Source organism: Sciurus vulgaris, assembly GCF_902686455.1.
Source record: "Sciurus vulgaris genome assembly, chromosome: 2".
Lineage (NCBI taxonomy): Eukaryota > Metazoa > Chordata > Mammalia > Rodentia > Sciuridae > Sciurus > Sciurus vulgaris.
In genome coordinates this window covers 69,864,567-69,883,260 of record NC_136462.1, presented here as the reverse complement: position 1 = coordinate 69,883,260, position 18,694 = coordinate 69,864,567, and the positions used below count along the sequence as shown (strand labels likewise).

Below are 18,694 nucleotides of genomic sequence, written 5' to 3'. Positions count from 1 at the left end.
TAGGGGGAAATCTTAATGACCTTGAGTTATGCAAATATCTCTAAATAAGATACAAAAATCACTATAAAACTAGAACAGAAATAGCTGATGAATTAAACAGCTGTTTGAAAGGCACAGTTAGAAAAAACTTAAAAGGCAATTTATAGACAGCAAACATTTGTAAAATATATGTCTAACAAAGAATTCTTATCTAAAATATAGAAGGAACTCTTAGCACCTATTAATAAGACAACCCAATTTAAAACTGGGCAAAACATTCGCAGAGACATTTCACCAAAGAAATTTTATCATTGAAACATAGCATAAATATGCTCAACATTTTTAGCTATTAGGGAAATGCAAATTTAAACCACTAAAATGACTACAGTTAAAAAGACTGACCAATCCCAGGAGCAGTGGTGTGTGACTATAATCCCAGGTTCTTGGGAGGCTAAGGCAAGAGGACTGCAAATTCAAGACCAACCTGGGCAACTTTGTGAGACCCAGTTTCAAAAAGAAAAAAGGAAAAAAGATTGACCACACCAAGTATTTGTGGCGATGTGGATCCACTGGAACTCTTATACTCTTTTGGTGAGAATGTAAAAGAGTCCACTTTGTTAAGCTGTCTGGCACATTCTTCAAAGTTAAGGTTCACGCTCCATAAAATCTATTCTGCTTTCTCGATATTTACCCAAAGAAACAAACTGTATATCTGCATGAAGACTTACATGTGTATGTTCCTATCAGCTTTGTTGTAATATGCAAAGACAGGAAAGAAATATGCAACAAAAGGTGAATGGCTATAAATTCATCAGTAAAATGGAATGCATAATTGATGTAACAACGAGTATTAAAATAATAATTCTAAATGAAAGGGTAGACAAAAAGGGTACAACCTGTATAATTGGTCTATATACAGGTCTCCAGAATGCTAACTCAATTATGTGACAAACTGATTAGTACCACCAGGAGGTGGGTACTGGGAGAGAAGGGCTGTGGAGAGAGGGATGCATTTAAAAGGAAATGAAACTTTTGGAGGTTACAGAAATGTTTGCTAACTTGATTCTGGCAATGGTTGCCCAGGTATGTACGCTGGTCATTGTACATTTTAAATATGTGCAGTTTATTATGCATCATTATATTTCAGTAAAGTTGTAAAAATGATGCATTAATGATTTGCTTTCTGATAGTGGATTATGCTTTTCAGGATAGTATTTTTGTTTACTCATTTATTTTTCAAGACAGGGTCTCACCAAGTTGCTGAGGCTGGCCTCAAATCTGCTATCCTCCTGCCTTACCTCCCACGTCACTGGGATTACAGGCATGTGCAATCACACCCAGTTTAGAATAGTATTTTTGTAAGACACTAACCTTTTTTAAAAGCCTAAAATGTCAAAATTTCCATATAAGATTATTAAAAATTACTTTTTCAAAGTCTCTCTCTCTAAAGACACCATATTGAAAAACTAGATGAACATTCTCTTCCTATTGCTTGTAAGTTTGAGTAACTACTGACGTTTGGAATTCACGTAGAAAATTGAATAATAATCAGTTCAATTGTTTGTTATATTTTCTTCCTTTGCCACATCCTATTGTGTGATCTGGAGCAGGAAATTGTTATCACATTTTAAACTATTTCTAAATAATTTGGCTTAAAGTTTCCATAGAGCATGTTAACACTAGAACTTAGTTGCAGACCACTTTCCTAATCAGACACTCTTACTTAACGAACATTTAAATCCAATCTTCAGTTTTAACTTCCTATAAGAGCTCCGAAAACCTTGGAAACTCTGAAATTGGATGGTCTATATAAAACAGAGATGTGCCACTCTTCCAAATTATTAATGCAAGTAGTTCCCTTGAATATCGGGTTGTTAGCAACAGAGTTGGTTAATAGAAAAGGGGTTTTAATTTAAAAAATGTTCTTTAATTAAAGAAGACAAAAAGGTCTGTATATTTCAGGGCCTACTGCTGTTTATCATTTCTATCTTTTAGGTATTTTAAAGTTCCACGACTATGAGTTTTTGTTTCATCTCACTTATACCTTGTGCCTTTGGTAATTTTTATACTGCAGGTTAGTTTGGGCCTTTAGATTAACATCAGCTTTCTTTTAGAAAAATATATCAAGCAATAAAGATTTTCATTTTTTTAAAATTGAGAAATAAGGATAATAAATCCAACTATATATGTTTCAAGCCATAAAAAACCCACTGAAGAGTATGGGTGTTGCAGCTGCTGAACTGTTGTTTAAACATTATCTTTCACACTGTGCCTAATAGATTTAATTATGGCCCACACAGTTGTTTCTTTATCATCTCTTCAAATGGAGAACTATACGGATGTATTGTAAACCACCATGAAATCATGTTATTAAGCTGTCTCTGTTGATGAAGGTATTTTCAAATTGTGTTGTAAAAGTCACTTGCAAATAAATTCCATTAGACCTTGGCTTTCTTTCGTAGCTCACTAAGCATAGCTGCTCACCCAGATCAAGTACAACAGAAAGCCAGCATAGGAAGACTAAAAGGTCTTACTGTGACGGGCCCCAAAGGTTGGCAATCATGGTCAGTCTAAAATACATTTAACACTGAGAAGAACCTATTAAAACTCTGTTTCAGCCCCTACTTGCTGCTAGGGAGCTCATACTTTAACTGAACACACCAAGCTATTACAAATTAAGTGTATTTTAAAATAAATAAGAGCCCAAACCTTACTTATAGTACATTTGCCCCTTTATGGAGTGGATTAGGGAAATAAGATGTGGAATCAGGCTTGAAGAATAAAGAATAAGTGGTTGTATGTGAGGAAATAATTTGTGCAAGAAATGACAAGGGTGAGAGTGAGCTGAAAAGTGTACATATGGGGAGCCCGAGAGAAACCATCCGACTGAAGATGTAGCTTCATGTGTGTAAAACAGTCATAGAATAGAAAGTAAGGTGGATCAGAATACAGAGAACCGTGAGTGACATGAAATATCATTGACCTTGATACAATAGACAATCATGAGAATTTTTTGAAAATTTTTTTATAGGACTGGAGATTTAACTCAGTGATAGAGCATTTGCCTAGCATGTGTGGGGTCCTGGGTTCAACCCCCAGCACAGCAAAAAAAAAATTTTTACGCACACACACACACACACACACACACACATACACACACATGTGCATATTACAAAACACACACCTCTATGATGCAAAAATCCTTAACAAAATTCTGGCAAATCTCACACAAAAACATATTAAAAAGATAGTGCACCATAATCAAATGGGGTTTATCACAGGGATGGGAAATTGGTTAAACATCCAGAAATCAATAAATGTAATCCATCACATCAATAGACTTAAAGTTAAGAATCATATGATTATTTCAATAGATGCTGAGAAAGCATTTAATAAAATACAACACCCCTTCATGCTTAAAACACTAGAAAAATAGGGATAGTAGGAACATACCTCAACGTGGTAATGGCTATCTATGCTAAATCCATGGCCACCATCATTCTAAATGGAGAAAAACTGAAAGCATTCCCCCTAAAAACTGGAACAAGGCAGGGATGCCCTCTTTCACCACTTCTATTCAATATCATCCTCGAAACTCTAGCCAGAGCAATTAGACAGACCAAGGAAATTAAAGGGATATGAATAGGAAAAGAAGAACTCAAACTATCACTATTTACCAATGACATGATTCTATTTTTAGAGGATCCTTCCAGACAAAATTTAAAAGGTACAAAAAGGCATTCCATGAAACATAATTCTCCCCTTTAAAAGAGCCTAACATACTGAGTTTTAAATTTACATGAAGAGCAAAGATCTAGGAATAACAAAGAAGCTCCAAGGGGGAGCAGCTCACTGTATCAGACTTACATAAATCTATAGTAATTAAGACAGTTTGGTTTGATACAGGGATAGAAAATTGGAAATGAATATTTGAGTATTGATTTATGATTAAAAATGGGTATTGCAGATCACTAAAAAAGTTGGGATGGGACAATTTATTTTCCATATGGTAAAAAATGTCAAAAAAAAGTTTTACATGGCACATTAACTTATATCATGTAAAAATCATTTTTAAGGCAAACTTTTAAAACTCAGAGGAAAATTTTGGATTTTTCTGACCATGGGAAGAATCTCTTAAACAAGACACAAAAGACACTAATCCTAAAAAAATAAATTTGTCTATATTACAATTTAAAATGTCTGTTTAGTAAACAACATCATGTAGAAAGAGATAAGTCACAAACTGGAAAGGCACTTGAAACACATAAAACCAACAGAACACTAGTTGTTGGGAATAATTCAAGGCTCTTACAAATCAATAAAGGGGGTTTTATTGGAAACTAAGCAGTGGAGACAAACAGGCATTTCACAGAAGAGGGAACATGAATCACCAATAAATAGAACAAGCTCAATCTCAGTAGTGATCAGGAAAATGCAAATCAAAAACAATGAGATGCCATTTGACACCTACTAGATGCTAAAAGTTGAGAGACCTGATAAAGTGTTAGAGAGCTGTGTCTTGGACAGTGCTAGCTGTAGAAAAGCGGTACAACCATCTTTGGGAACACTATTGTAATATTGTAGTCCCATAGCTTAGTACACTGCTTCTCAGTGTTTCTAGAGAACTCTTTGTACATGTCACCAGGAGACGTGTATAAGAATGTTCATAGCAGCACTGTTCAAAGTAGCAAAAATCTGCGAACAATCCAATTGTCTGCTATGGTTTGAATGTGCTCTCCCTGCTGTTTGGGAGTGGTTTGAATTTCCCCCAGAGTCCACTGTAAGTGAAGGCTTGGTCCACAGGGGGGCGCTATCGGGAGGTGGTGGGGCCTGGTGGGAGGTCCTTGAGTTATTGGAGGCGAGCCTTCCAAATGAGGTTCTCCAGCGGTCCTCAAAAGAGGGCTGTTACAAAAGCCACCCCACCACCTCCTGTGTCCTGTTTCAAGCTGTGATCACTTGCACGCTCCGGCCATTGTCATCTGCCATGATGCGATGCCGCTGACCACTGAGCCAACGAAGGTGCCATGCCCTTGACTTCCCAAACTGTGAGTTAAACTTTTTGTTCTTTATGTGTAGCCAGTGTTAGATATTTTATTATAGTGAAAAATCTAATACAGCCCCCTAAATTAATATGTTGAAATCCTAACCCCCAAGTCACCTTGTGCCAGGAGGTGGGGCTTTGAGAAGGTGATAAAGTCATGAGGGGTTTGAGGTTTTAGGACCCTTATAAAAGAGACCCCAGAGAGCTAGCTAGTCCCTCCCTCCCACCATGTGATGTAATAGCGAAAAGAGAGCCATCTCTGAACCAGAAGTAGACCTTCACAAGACACCCTTTGCTTGGACTTCTCAGCCTCCAGAACTGTGAGAAATAAATTTCTGTTGTTTATAAGTTACCCCGTCTATGTGGCAGCTCAACAGACCAAGACACCAGGTTATAGAAGAATGAATAAATGCGCTGTAGGAGTCACACATTAGAATACCATGCCTCAGTGCTACTTTTATAAAATGGACGAATCTTAGAAACATAATGTGAGAAAAGTGCACATTACAGAAGATAGTTTACAGTGTACCATTATTTCAAAGAGCTCAAAAACAGGCAAAATCAACTCATGTCTGGTTTTGCCATTTATGCGTGGGATAAAATTTTCTTAAAAACCTATGGGGTGATAAACATTAAAATCAAGTTTAGAGTTACTTCTGAGGTCTGAGACAGGAACATGAGTCAGGAAAGGAGCACAGAGAGCAGCTAAGGCATTGGCGAACTTTAGGGTGTTTTTTTTTTTTTTTTTTTTTTTTTTTTTTTTTTTTTTAAGTTGGGAGGTTGAGTGGGGATCATGGGTATTGTTCTTTTTTACACTTGTGTTTATACAGAAATAAAACCTTATGATGATGCGGAGAAATATGTATGTCCTTCTCAACCCATTTCCTTCCAGAAAAATTATGGCACATGCATACCATGGAGTACAATACAGCTACTGAAAAAGAAGGAAGCAGCACAAATGTTCTGAAATGGAATGGTCGCTGGATTGTATTGTTTTAAGGCAATATGTGAAGAATGCTACAATTTACATTGCAGGCACCATTATTTTTGCAGGGTTACCAAGAAACAGACACTGGTAAGTTCTTGACTCTGGCCGTGACTTATAGAAGCCATATTTTTTAGAAAGATTGGTCCAGCCAAATGCAGGAAATGAGGTGGTAGTGGTGGTGGTGGTGGTGGTGGCGGCAGCAGGACAATTCAGTAACAAAAGCAGTGAAAACCATTGGATCCCATCACAATATAACCGAGGGAAACAGGACCTGGATAAGGATGATGGCCCTGGCACTACACAGTACAACATATGGGAAATATACATTTTAATGATGTAAATGATCAGATGGTCCTGTCTACTTAATTACTGTTGCCCAAATCCAAGAGTCTATAAAGTCACATAAAACTACATTTCCAATCTGCTAAATGCAATTTAGCTTATTATTAATGACCTGTTGAATTCAAAGGGTAGTCATAAACTGTCACAGCAAAGATGGTCTTCAAAAGGTCTTGTGGAATCTCCTTTTGCGCTAATACCATGAGAGAAAAATCTCTACAAACACTGAAATTCTTCCTTATTTGCTCTGTATAAACTGCTTTTGAGTTTTCATCCTGAGAAGGACTTAACTGATAAGTCTTTGGTGGGATTATAAAAATGTTTGCCGCCTACTGTGCTTTAAGAAGCAACGCCAGAACTGTACTCTTAAGTGGGTATCCTAGATTTTAAAGGATTTATTCTCTTGACATCTATAATTAAATTTGATGAAACTGCTATGTCAGTCCTTTTGGACTACTGTAAAAAAAAAAAAAAAAAAAAAAAAAAAAAAAAAAGAGAGAAAGAGAGAAAACACATTAGATTGGGTTGTTTGTTTATTTAGAGATGAGGTGCTGCTATGTTGCCCAGGGTGGACTTTAATACCTGGGCTCAAGTGATCCACCCACTTCAGCCTCCCGAGTAGCTGGGCTATGGGTTCACACCATTGTGCCCAGTGTAGATCTTAAAAAAAATAGAAATTTATTTCTTACAGTTCTGGAGTCTGGAAAATCCCAGATCAAGACACTAGCAGATGTGGTGGCTGGTAAGGACTTAGTTTTTGCTTTAAAGACGGTGTCTTCTGTCTTTGTCTTCACATGGCAAAAGAGGAAGACGAGACCAAGCTCCCTAAAGCCTCTTCTGATGGTGCTAATCCCATTCTTGAATGTAGAGCTGGTGACTTTAAGGCCTCAACTCTCACATTTGAGATTAGGTCTCACCGTAAGAATTTTGAGGGATGCAGTCAGACAGTAGCATGCTATGAACTGTTTTTTTCTACCTACTTACTGTATTTTGTAGTATGAATTTTTGCATCTTTATAGAATTGGATTGTTGATTTTTCTTAAGTTGTCCCATAAATATGCACGTGCCCATATTTCTACTGATTTTTGTGGGAACTGTCTGCTTTCTACCGTAAGAGTCCTGTCCACGTTTTTCTCCTTTCCCACCTGTCGTCCTCCTTTCTTCAGCTTGTCTTGCCATCATTGCTCTTCTTGCTCTTTGTGCCAAGAAGAAACCAGGAGCTTGTCGTATGCAGACGTATTGATGTAGTGCCGTATGTGTGACTCTGTGCCCCATCTTCATGCACCTTGGTTGGAGTTGTCACTCTCACCACTACAGATCAATTACTTCTTGTTGGAGCAGCTCAGTCCCTGAACATCTGTTGTCCTTTATGTCGTCACTTATGGGACTCAGAAATCCACTTGAAGTTTTTTCTCTCATACCACCGGGATTTTCTAAAACTTGTGTTATTTCCTGTGGCCCAGAGATAGTTCCATTTTCCTTCAAGAGGGGGGAAAAAAGGATATAAATGCTTCCTGTGATTGCATAAAGTTTATTTTAGGAACTAAGATCTGCAGTCTTTTTATTTTTTTTTTCTATTGCACGCTATTTTCCTTGCTGAACAGTTACTATTAAATACTGGGTGATGGTCACTCCTTTGCACCAAGGAAATATTTCTCTTACTGATTAGAAAATATAAATATTCTGTGACCCTCTAGTTCAAAGTTCAGTTTGTGGTGTCTTATGGAGGAGGGACAAGATGTGACTCTCAGCCTCTCCTTCCTGGCATCATTAGCATTCAGACTGTTGCTTGAAATAATAGTGTTCTTTAGTCTTTCTCTGTACTAACCAGGTGTTATAAATAGTATGCATGAAATCACCAATAAACAAAACTATCAAACCCCCTCATTAGTTTATATGTCTTTATGATGAGGAAAGTTTTTACTGTCTTAACAAGCGATTTTTTTTTCCTGTTGACTCAGGAAGATTTCCGTTTTTTTCCTAGGGAGGAATTGTTATATAAACAATATTTTTGCATCCATCTAAGTCTTTCAATTCATTGAAGTTTATAATGAATTATCAAAAGCAAAGGTTCATGGTAACCAGTTCTTATTAGGAAATAGAGAACAGGAGTCCAGTCAAGTTGCATGTTATAAAATGAAGCATCTCAAGGGTGGAAAAGTACACCATCTAAGCCCTAAAGCTAGCACCCATATAACCTGCTTTGTTTCTGAATGATGGCTTTATTACCATGCTCTACCCCTGAGCTACTCATTTTTTGGTTTTATTTTGAGACAGGATCTTGCTCAGTTGTTCAGGCTGGCCTCAAACTTGCAGTCCTCCTGCCTTGGCCTCCAGAGCGCTGGGATCACAGGCGTGCACCACTGTTTGGTTTGCTTGAACGTTTTCTAAGAACATTATTTTCTAATGCAGAATAGGTGCTGCTCCTTCAGTTTTGGTTTCACTTCACAACTCTGTTAATAAAAATCCTTGTAGCAAACTAATTTTCCTTGACAATTCCTAGCAACCCTTGCAGGCTATTATTTTAAGCAATAATGGAGTTATTGTTTCCCATGTAAGCAAGAGCATTAGTCACTATCTTCAAAATTGGTTTGAGGAAGGAGGAGGGGATTGATTTCCTGATGATATGAGAGACCCAATTATGGGAATAATTTCCTCTTTGTGTAGTTAATTTATCTGAGCTTGAAAATACCTTACCAACATGAATTTCTTCCCTTGTGTTTTTATATATATATTGCTAAACCTAAGGTATCCATTTTTTTTTTTTTTTTAAGGTGGAAGAAACAAGTTTGGGAAGTTCAATCATTATGCCTAGGATAGACCATCAAAGAAGGATATACTAAGGATTTATGAAGTCCACAGTATTAAGTGGATATTAATTGATGTGGCCAAGATTCTTTACATTTTGTCCAACATTATCTATCTGAATTTCTTTGTTTTACTTTCTGGAGTAGTAAATAAGAACATGAAGGAAACTTTCAATTCACACAGCTATTGCCATTCTTGTTGAATTAAATATTAATCAAGAATATAATTCTGACTTATTCCTGTAATTTATTTACCATTATCCTCTTCTGAAAAGATTTTTTAGTTTTGTTTTATAGCTTAAAGTAACCTTGGCTTTCTCCAACTTCATTGCTCATGCATGTCTGGTTTTTATCATAGTGTTGGGGAAAGTTTTCAAGGAGGTTGGCATCTGGGAGAAATGAGGAGTCTGCCTCTTGATTTCCCCACCGTGGAGGGCAGAGGAGAGGAAGTGTGGAGTGCTTGAAGTGATTAAATTTGCTGGGCCATCTGGTCATAAGGAAAAAGCTGTGCTTTCAATTTCACAGTGAAAAAGAAGTTTATTAAGGAAGGAGAGTATTTAGTTTAAGGAAGAAGGGAATCATACCTTATTTCTTCCACTGAATGCTTCAGCTCGCTTAATTATAAAGAGAAGGGTCACTTGTGGAAGACTGGTCTTAGATGGAGCTACATTGTAGTGTCGTCTGTATCACTAGGGACAACTTGAGAGCCATGGTTGGAAAGAAGAGCAACACGTAAGGTAACCACTTGCAATGGAGTTGCTCCTAACGCGACTCCTCGCCTCCATACAATTTTTATGGAGGGAAAAAATGACTCACAGGGGTGAATTTACTTGGGCTAAGAAAGAAATCAGGAACCTGATTCCTTGAAGTTTACTGCCAAAGTCTCTGATCCAGGTATCAGTTGGAAAGCCATGAATCAAGTGTAATTGATTACCATCTGTCCACTTATCTGTCGCACTACCTCATGCTTTAAATGCTAAAACCAGACTCATGTTTTATTTACAGCTTTTTAAATAACACTAAGTTCAAGAGAGGTTGTAGGGAGAAAATCAAGAATAGTAAGATAAATCAATGCAAAAATGCATGTATCTGTACTTTATAGTTTTGCAGAGAAATGGCAATGCAAAAAGTGCCATTTTTGGATATGCAAAAATGGAGAACTTGGAGGCGAACCCATACCTTGCTACCTGCTCCTCATCGCCTTTGCAGATAATTAATGCGATTCTCTGATGCTACCTGAACTAAACCGAGATAGCTCAAATCCTGGGATGTGATTGAGATTGAGCAGTCTGAAACTTCTTAAAGGATTTGTAGACTCTGTAGTTCCATAGAAAAGTGTAATTTGCTCCATTGAAAGTTCAACTCATCACTGAGTAGAGGAAGAAATTTTCCTGACCCTTTAAGAGAGTATTGCCCAGATAGTCACTGGTTTATTAGGAGTGGTGGTCAAAGGCAGGATTCTTGATGGCCTCATTTTAAGCCTCTAGTATGGAAAGAGAGGAGTGGGGCCAGGAACAGAATACCAGTCAGGAAGAAGGGGACGTGCAAAGGCTGCAGGCTGGGAGCATAGTGTGCTTCCAGATCTCATGAGAAAAGGTCAGTGTGGCTGAAGCCAGGCTGGGCTGGGACTGGGCAGAGCTGAGCTGAGAAAGTGCAAAGTGCTGAGTCAGGAAGGGCCTTCGTGCTAAGTAAAGGAGCTCAAGGACATTGGAGAATTTTTGCAGGCAGCTCTTCCTGTCTATTGACAAGCTGGATCACCATCTCCTCTGTCCATTTCAGGCCCCACACGCAAGTGGGAGGCACTACTTCATTGTGCACTTGGAGCCCATCCAGCTCAAGGCTCTCTCAGTTCCACATTGTCTACCTTTATTCCTTGACTATTCTTATTCAGATGCACTCTCCAAGAAATCTGAAACTCTCCTTCTTACTCTCACACAGTTTCCTTCACTGAACTTGCTTTTCAGGGCTCTGATACCTTGATGTCTCTTCACCCAGTTCTTCCCCTCTGTCCTGATTAACTTTCTGTATTTGTCAGGGTTCTCCAGAGAACACAACAAGTAGGATGTGTGTATATCTAAAAGGAGCTTTATTTTAAGGAATTGGCTCACATGATTACAGAGGTTGCCACTCCACGATCTGTAGTGGATAGGCAGCGGCAGGTTGAGACTCAAGGAGGATCCCATGTTGTGGTTCAAGTGGGAAAGCTGTCTGTTGACAGAATTCCTTCTTGGTTGGGGAAATTCAGTCATCTGTTCTATTTAGACCTTTCAAAGGATTGGATAGCTCATCCACATGATAGGAGGTCTTCTACTTTTCTCAAAGTCCACTGATTTAATCTCCAAAATCACTCTCACAAAAACTTGAAGAATTTTGTTTACCAAGTATCGGGCACTGTGACCCAGCCAAATCAACATATTAGATTAACCATTGCATCTTCCTTTCCAACCTAGACCTACACAGTGAACAGTTTCATTTGCTTCCCTCTCACTCCCTTACCTTATTGTATAACCACTGCCTCTGCTGCTTTGTGAATGCCAAAGCTTGTGTCACCCCTGCTGTTACTGGCCCCAGATGGAGGCTCATCCCATGAAAACTCCAAGAGACATTTAAGAGATGAGTGTTAGAGAGAAAGAAAATCTGTGTTTGGTGGCCAGAGAAGGGAGAAGAAGGAGCTTTGCTTACAAATCAGCTTCTCAACTCCAGGGGGTTGAGGGGTTGCAGATGTAGGATGGAAATAATGACATAGAGGGATGCGCTAATACTGTCTTTTCTGGGAATAGATGGGAATCTTCCAGGACCTTGGATGCCACCTCTTGTTATTCCTTCCCCGGTCTGGTGTTTCTGGTCATGGTGGCTGGTGGTGTCTTCAGCCTTAAGGGTTGATGGGGAGGAAGACTAGGCAAGTCTAGGTCAACTTAACCCTATATTATCATTTTGGACTAAACATATCTCAAATGTTCAACAGATCTAGATAGAGAACTGAGTAGAATCTGACCCAAAAGTCAAGGCAACAAAGGAGAAAAACAACATGGAAACAGATGCCAAACTTTTTGTCCCATTCCAGTCATCCATCAGACATGTGTAGGCCCCAGTGATGAGTCAATGTTTTCTCCAAAGCAAGCTTAGGGTCACTGAAGAGTAACCTAGTCAGCCATTACCTGTTACCATGTCAGAGGTGTCACCTACAGCAAAACTAGTGAGAGACTAGTAATGCATTACCCAGCTATGCACATGACCTCCAAAATTCATGATTTTTAAATCAATTTAAAGCAAATGAAGCTAGAGGGTTTATTTAGGTTTTTCCTTGGTAACACTTCAATCTGAAAGGCACTTCCTGAAACCATTCAATACTAAAGAAAACTTTAGTAATGGTGTGCTGGGCCTGGTGGTGCACACCCATAATCCCAGCAGCTTGGGGAACTGAGGCAGGAGGATCTCGAGTTCAAAGCCAGCCTCAGTAAAAGTGAGGTGCTAAGCAACTCAGTGAGGCCCTGTCTCTAAATAAGATACAAAATAGGGCTGGGGATGTGGCTCAGTGGTTGAGTGCCCCTAAGTTCAATTTCCAATACCCACCTCCAAAAAAAAAAAAAGGAATGTTGCTACAACAAATGCATAGTCTCCTACTTTAGTTGGATCACAGGGTTGTTGGGGAGTGTTTTTGTGTCCCTGATCAACTTCCTCTCCATTCCCACACAGGCTATTTCAGACCTATACAGTTCTTCAGGGTCCTCTCTCTTTTTCTCTCTCTCTCTTACCAGATGAATTTACCTGTTATTGCACAGGGACAATCAAGGTCTTGGGCATGAACCAGCTTGTCTTGCTGGTCTTTGCCCCTGTCCTCTTCATTTGAATGATCTTGGTATGCCCACATGAGAGAATGTTGGCAGCTAATAAAAAGTCCAGTAGGTATTTACGCCCCTTGTCTTCAAAATCCTTCCTAAGTAACTCTGCTTCTTCTCAGTTTTGACTTTCCTGGTGCAGTCCTTCTATTTTCTTTCTTTCTTCTCTCTTTTCTTCCTTGAGACAGGGGCTCACTGTGTTGCCCAAGCTGTCTCAAATCCTGGGCTCAAGCAACCCCCCACCTCAGCCTTCCAAGTAGCTGTGACAACAGGGGCACACCATGGCACTCTCTATATTCCATCATCCACATTATCTCTTCTACCAGGGACTCAGTGTGATCTCACTGAAGCTTTGACCTTCACACTCCTCAAGGTCACATGTTCTGGTGACTGCTTTACTCAGGGAGGAAGAGGGAGGCAAGGATACAGGGACCTGTGTTCAGTTCCTGTATCTGTGGCTCAGCTATGTAACATGGCTGTTCAGAACTGCCATAGACTTAAGTGGCTCCGCATCTAACAAGATACCCTCCAGGTCTGACTGCGAGCCTCTCAGCAGCCATCCATTGTCTGCAACAATTACAAATCTCCCAGTGAACTTCTTGACACCCTCGGGTGCTTACTACTGAGGTTTCTTAAAAGGGCAGAGGCCATTACCCCTGAATCCTGACTCCACTTGGTCCATCGAGGATCATCTATTCCATCCTTCAACTCACCTTACCTGCTAAATGTCCACTTCCAACTACACCTGGCTCACCAACTTGGAATAAGGAACCTAAATGGATTTAAAAGTTCTAGGACATGATGTTAAGATGTGGTTGGGCAAATGGTACCAGTCCTGGAGAGATGGCAATAGGCAGAGGAGCAGGGTGTTTCAGGAGGAAGATGCTATGTGGTTTGGACCATGTTAATTCTCAGGAGCCTGTGGAACACATGTAACCATTGTGACCTCTTGAATGGTTTTTATTATGCCTAGATCATACAACCTGACTTATTTTCTTCCCTTAAGACCACGTGTGTTCATTTTTCATCTGCTAGGTCTCAGAAAAGACAGGAAGAGTGCTAATCACCTAATCCCTAAGAAAGGATTTGTTAGATGTCCACCAGAGATAAGTCCCAACTCATGGCAGCCTCAGCAGTCTATCAGCCTCTTTGTGTTACAAAATCTTGCCCTCTTTGCCCAATCATTGATGGTCAGAAGCTCATCAAAAACCTAGCAGAGCTGGGCGCGGTGGCACACTCCTGTAATCCCAGCATCTTGAGAGGCTTAGGTGAAAGGATTTAAAGTCAACCTCAGCAACTTAGCTAGGCACTAAGCAAATCAGTGAGATCCTATCTCTAAATAAAAAACAGAGCTAAATAGCTCAGTGGTTAAATGTCCCTGAGTTCAATCCCCGGTAACAAACAAATAAACCTAGCAGACTCAGAAGCTGGTGAGCTAATAGTGAGGAGAAAATACCTCTAATATCACAAACTAACAAGTGTCATGTGAGTCAAGTGTACAATTTCTGCAGAACTATCAAATAGCATTCCTCAAAAAGACTTCTGTTTATTCATTGACTAATCTAAGCATATAAAGTCATTGCTCCATCAAATGCTAGCCAATGAGGAGAGAGTAATAAGAATGGTGCATAACTACATCATAGACATCTGAAAGGGTCTAGAATTGTCAGTTGCCTTTTGCAACATTGGTTGGCTTCAGAAATAGGCATGGAAAAAGACATGGGCTGAGACATCTCCTGAGCATGAGCATGAAAAACTGGCTCATTTCTCACACAAAGTTCTACTCTCAAAAGGCTATTTTATGAGCTGGGCATGGTGGCACATGCCTATAATCCCAGCAGCTCAGGAGGCTGAGGCAGGAGGATGGTGAGTTCAAAACCAACCTCAGCAACCTAGGGAGACCCTGTCTCAAAATAAAAAGCAAAAGGAATGGGGATATAGCTAAGTGGTAAAGTGCCCCTGTAATTAATCCCCAGCACACACACACACAAAAGATTATTTTTATCAATTACTGATAGGAAATGCCAGGTGCACGTGTGTGTGCATACACATGTGATTTGAATGTTGAGTATTTGAAAAAGGCCTTGACAACCTCTGTACTATCAGAGTGATAGTGTACAGTTCTGTGTGCAGCCTGGAGACAGAACTTTCAGAGTCATTGACATGCTGGTGGAGGGTGAGATATTTTGGTTTGCACACACAAAATTTCTTAATTTCAAAGGTTCAGCAGACAAGGTGACTTTTTGAAAAACAAGAAATATTGCAATATTTTTCATTATCACAGTTGTCAATACCACTGCTATATGGTATCAATAACCATTTTAGTGGAAAAGGAAGGATGAGGACATTGTGAAATTTAAAATGAGGAAAACTTATGAACTTTATTAATTTCAGGAAGATTAGAAACTGAATAGAATTGAAATTAAAAAATTTCATTCCATAAAACATTTAGAGGAATTCTTTCAGATTTCAGCCATCAAAAGAGTGAACAGAAGGCATAGAAAAGTAGACAAATCAATTGTCCTACTTTTAAAATCTAAAGTACATCTAAAGGTACAACTAAGAGCAAATTAAAGAGAAATGAATGAAGGAATGAGTCGGTATGTTTTCCTTGAGAGTAAGTTAAACTCTTTGAGATGTCCCTTATCTTCCTCAGCCTGCTTACAAATTCCTGCCACAATGCTTCAGAGCCACAGGGTCTTTTGTTATTCCTAAGCCAAAAGTAAGAAATGATGGATCTAACATCCTTATTAATTCATTCGTTAACTCTGCATTATTTCACCAACTGCCACCAAGGAATCATTGCCAGTCACCCAGTGTTTTTTGGTTTTGGTTTTTCTCTAATGTATAGGAGCTGCTCCAGACAGGTGTTGATTTTCATTCATTCTCTGAGTTAACTTTCCAAGAAAGATGGTATTCCAGATCCAGGAAACCAGACTTTCAAGGTTGGTGACAACAGATCCTACATTGATGAAACCAAATATGTTTTCCTGAGAATATTGAGAAAGTAATTTGTTTTCATGGAGGGCTGTTTACACTGATATATGGTCAAATAAAAGAAGCAAAGTAGGTATGGCTGATCCTGGCATGACTGCTTTTGACTCTTTTATTTCTTTTAATTATTTTTTATATAATCCATAGGTGTGGATGAGTGCCAAATTGCATTTAATTTTTTTATACCTCTTGGAATTAAAGATGTTAGTTTTATATACTACTTCTTAAAGGAAAAGACATTTTTTCTATGAAGATGTGGTGCTTCAAATTAATATGACTTATACTTTCTAAACATTTTAAACTTTAATGAAAAGGGATGCATGTTTAATGAGATATAGGGATTAATTGAAACCTTCTTAAAACAAAAATTTCATATATCCCTGCCTTACTAAATTATATTCAGTCTAGTCTACTTATCTTTCTTTGATTAATCTGGATTTTGTCATGCTTTGGGATATAATTATTTATGTTTCTGCTATAATATATACATCTGCATATAGTGAGGAAGAAAACCATTTCACTCTATTTTTAGGTTCTTTCTAACCTCAGAATTTGAGCTAAAACAATAACTAAAACCTTTCATTCTCATTTGTTTTCTTTTGGTTTCCTCTTTAACCTCAGGGCTAACTGAGGACTGTCCCAAATTCAATTTCATTGGGGATTTAGTTATTTGAGGTTTTAAAATCACTCTTAATCTTTTTTTCCTATTTCAATTGGAAATCAGATTTTTAATAAAATGTTTAAGTTGCTTACTAAACCCAAGAAATGAGTGTCCTCTAAGTTCCACAAAGTATTATTTTAACAAAATCCTAAATTAGATTTCCTTAGATGTGAATTTTATCTCATGATTGAATGCTATAATCGTCTACAGACTTTTTCCTAACTTTTCACTCATTGTTCAGTCAATGAATATTTATCAAGTGTCTACAACCTGTCAGACAGTGTGTGAGATGCTGGGGAGCCCTAGATGACAAATCACAATCTTTGCCCTCAATGTACTTAAAAGGTAGCGAGGTACCAGACAGGAATTCTTTTCAGCATCACTGACTGATAGAATCAAGGCTAGATTTCAAGTTCATTGTTCTCAGTCAATTAAAAAAAAAAAAAAAAAAAAAAAAAAAAAAAAAAAAAAAGAACCAAAATTTCAGCAAGACTTCCTGGAAAAGTAAAGCTTGTCTCTGGCTGCTAAAGCTTGCAAGAAGCTTCAACGTATGATTGTTCTGTATCAGTGGTCTCAGACAGAATGTGTCTGAAATCACTGGAGGACTCGTTAAAACACAGATTGCTAGGTCCCACACCTGAGGTTCTGATTCAGTAGGTCTAGGGGATGTGGGGGGGTGGATTTGCATTTCTAGCAAGTCCACAGGTGAAGCAGATGTTGCTGGTTTGGGGACCACACTTTGAGAACCACGGTCGAGTTATCTTGTTAAACACTCCTTCCAATGGCGACAGTGAGGTTAATAATGATGATGAAAATGGGTCACATTTAGTGAGTTATTGTGGAATGTCAGAGAAATTGCCCACTGCACCCATCAGTACTTTCAACCCTCACAACAGCCTAATGAAATGAGGACATGAACATGAGGAGAGGTGGATTCCAATTGCCAAGGACAGAGTTAGAAAGTGACAGAGATCAGGGTTTGAACTTAAATCGTGTCTACATGCCCACCATCTTACTCTCCTGCCCTCCTGTGATGGCCTGCACACTTGGGCAGTGAAGGGACAGTGCAATCATGACCTCCTGGGAGACACCCACGACATGTGCTCGGCCTGTCTTCACCTGCTCCCCTCACCTTCAGGATTCTGAATAGAAGGATCTTTAGGTTCTTGTGGTAGAATTTTCCTTAGCAGTCTATTCTAGTGGCTAATAGTCTTTTGTAATGGGGAATTTTCTGTTTAATTGGATAAAATGTTTTCCTTTTACAGATTTAAAGCCATTAAAATGGTCAAGAATTGGATAACATAGCACAGTACACTCAGTCAAACTGACCATAGCTCTAGAGGAAAGAGGACTTGACAGTGAGGCCTGGAACAAGGTCCCTTGTTTTTTCCAGGAGGTCATACACTGCTATCCAATCCTCACCCACTTACAGCCCTTTTTTAAAAGGTGTCTACAAAATTAGCTTGAGCTTTCCTGACCTGTCTCAGTTAAAGTACTTTTTGCATATCTCCGACATAAAAATAGCAATTATCCAGTATATTAATTAATAGTTCTCTCAGGAGAGTTCAATGATCTTCCTTCCCCACAGGATAAGGAAAATAAAAGAATGTGCTGCTGGTCCATCAGCATCCGGGGAAAGGCATCTTGCTGCCTGATTAGACAACATTGTCTTTGGTGCAGAATTGCTTCCATCTCCTGAGCCTGCACCAGACTCTGCTTCCACCACAAAGTGGGAGGCTGTTTTCAGGTGGGAGTTCAGAGGCCCAACCTGTCATTGAATTTGATCATGACTCTGTTCTCTTCTTTCCTTCCTCCACCCGCACTGGAGATTGAGCTCATGGCCTTACACATCTAGGCAAACACTCTACCACTGAGCTACGTCCCTAGTCCTTTTTACATTATTTTGAGACAGGTTAAGTTGATCACACTGGCCTTGAACTTGTGATCCTTCTGCCTCAGTGTCCCAAAGAGCTAGAATCAAGCATGTGCCACCACACCTGGTTTCCTTTATCTTTTTAATCCCCCCTTTTTATTTGCTTATAGAAA

The 18,694-nt window shown here is 39.0% G+C and overlaps 1 protein-coding gene across 1 annotated transcript in view; it reads left to right on the top strand.

Annotated features, from left to right (window-relative positions):
- The window catches only part of NUBPL (NUBP iron-sulfur cluster assembly factor, mitochondrial), a 278,977-nt gene extending 260,610 nt beyond the window's left edge, over positions 1-18,367 (top strand). Inside the window, exons 11-13 of the transcript XR_013761865.1 lie at positions 5,913-6,095; positions 15,845-15,938; positions 18,237-18,367. The gene's annotated coding sequence lies outside the window, so the exon portion shown is untranslated. The remainder of the gene's footprint in view (positions 1-5,912; positions 6,096-15,844; positions 15,939-18,236) is intronic.
- Positions 18,368-18,694: the final 327 nt, after the last annotated feature.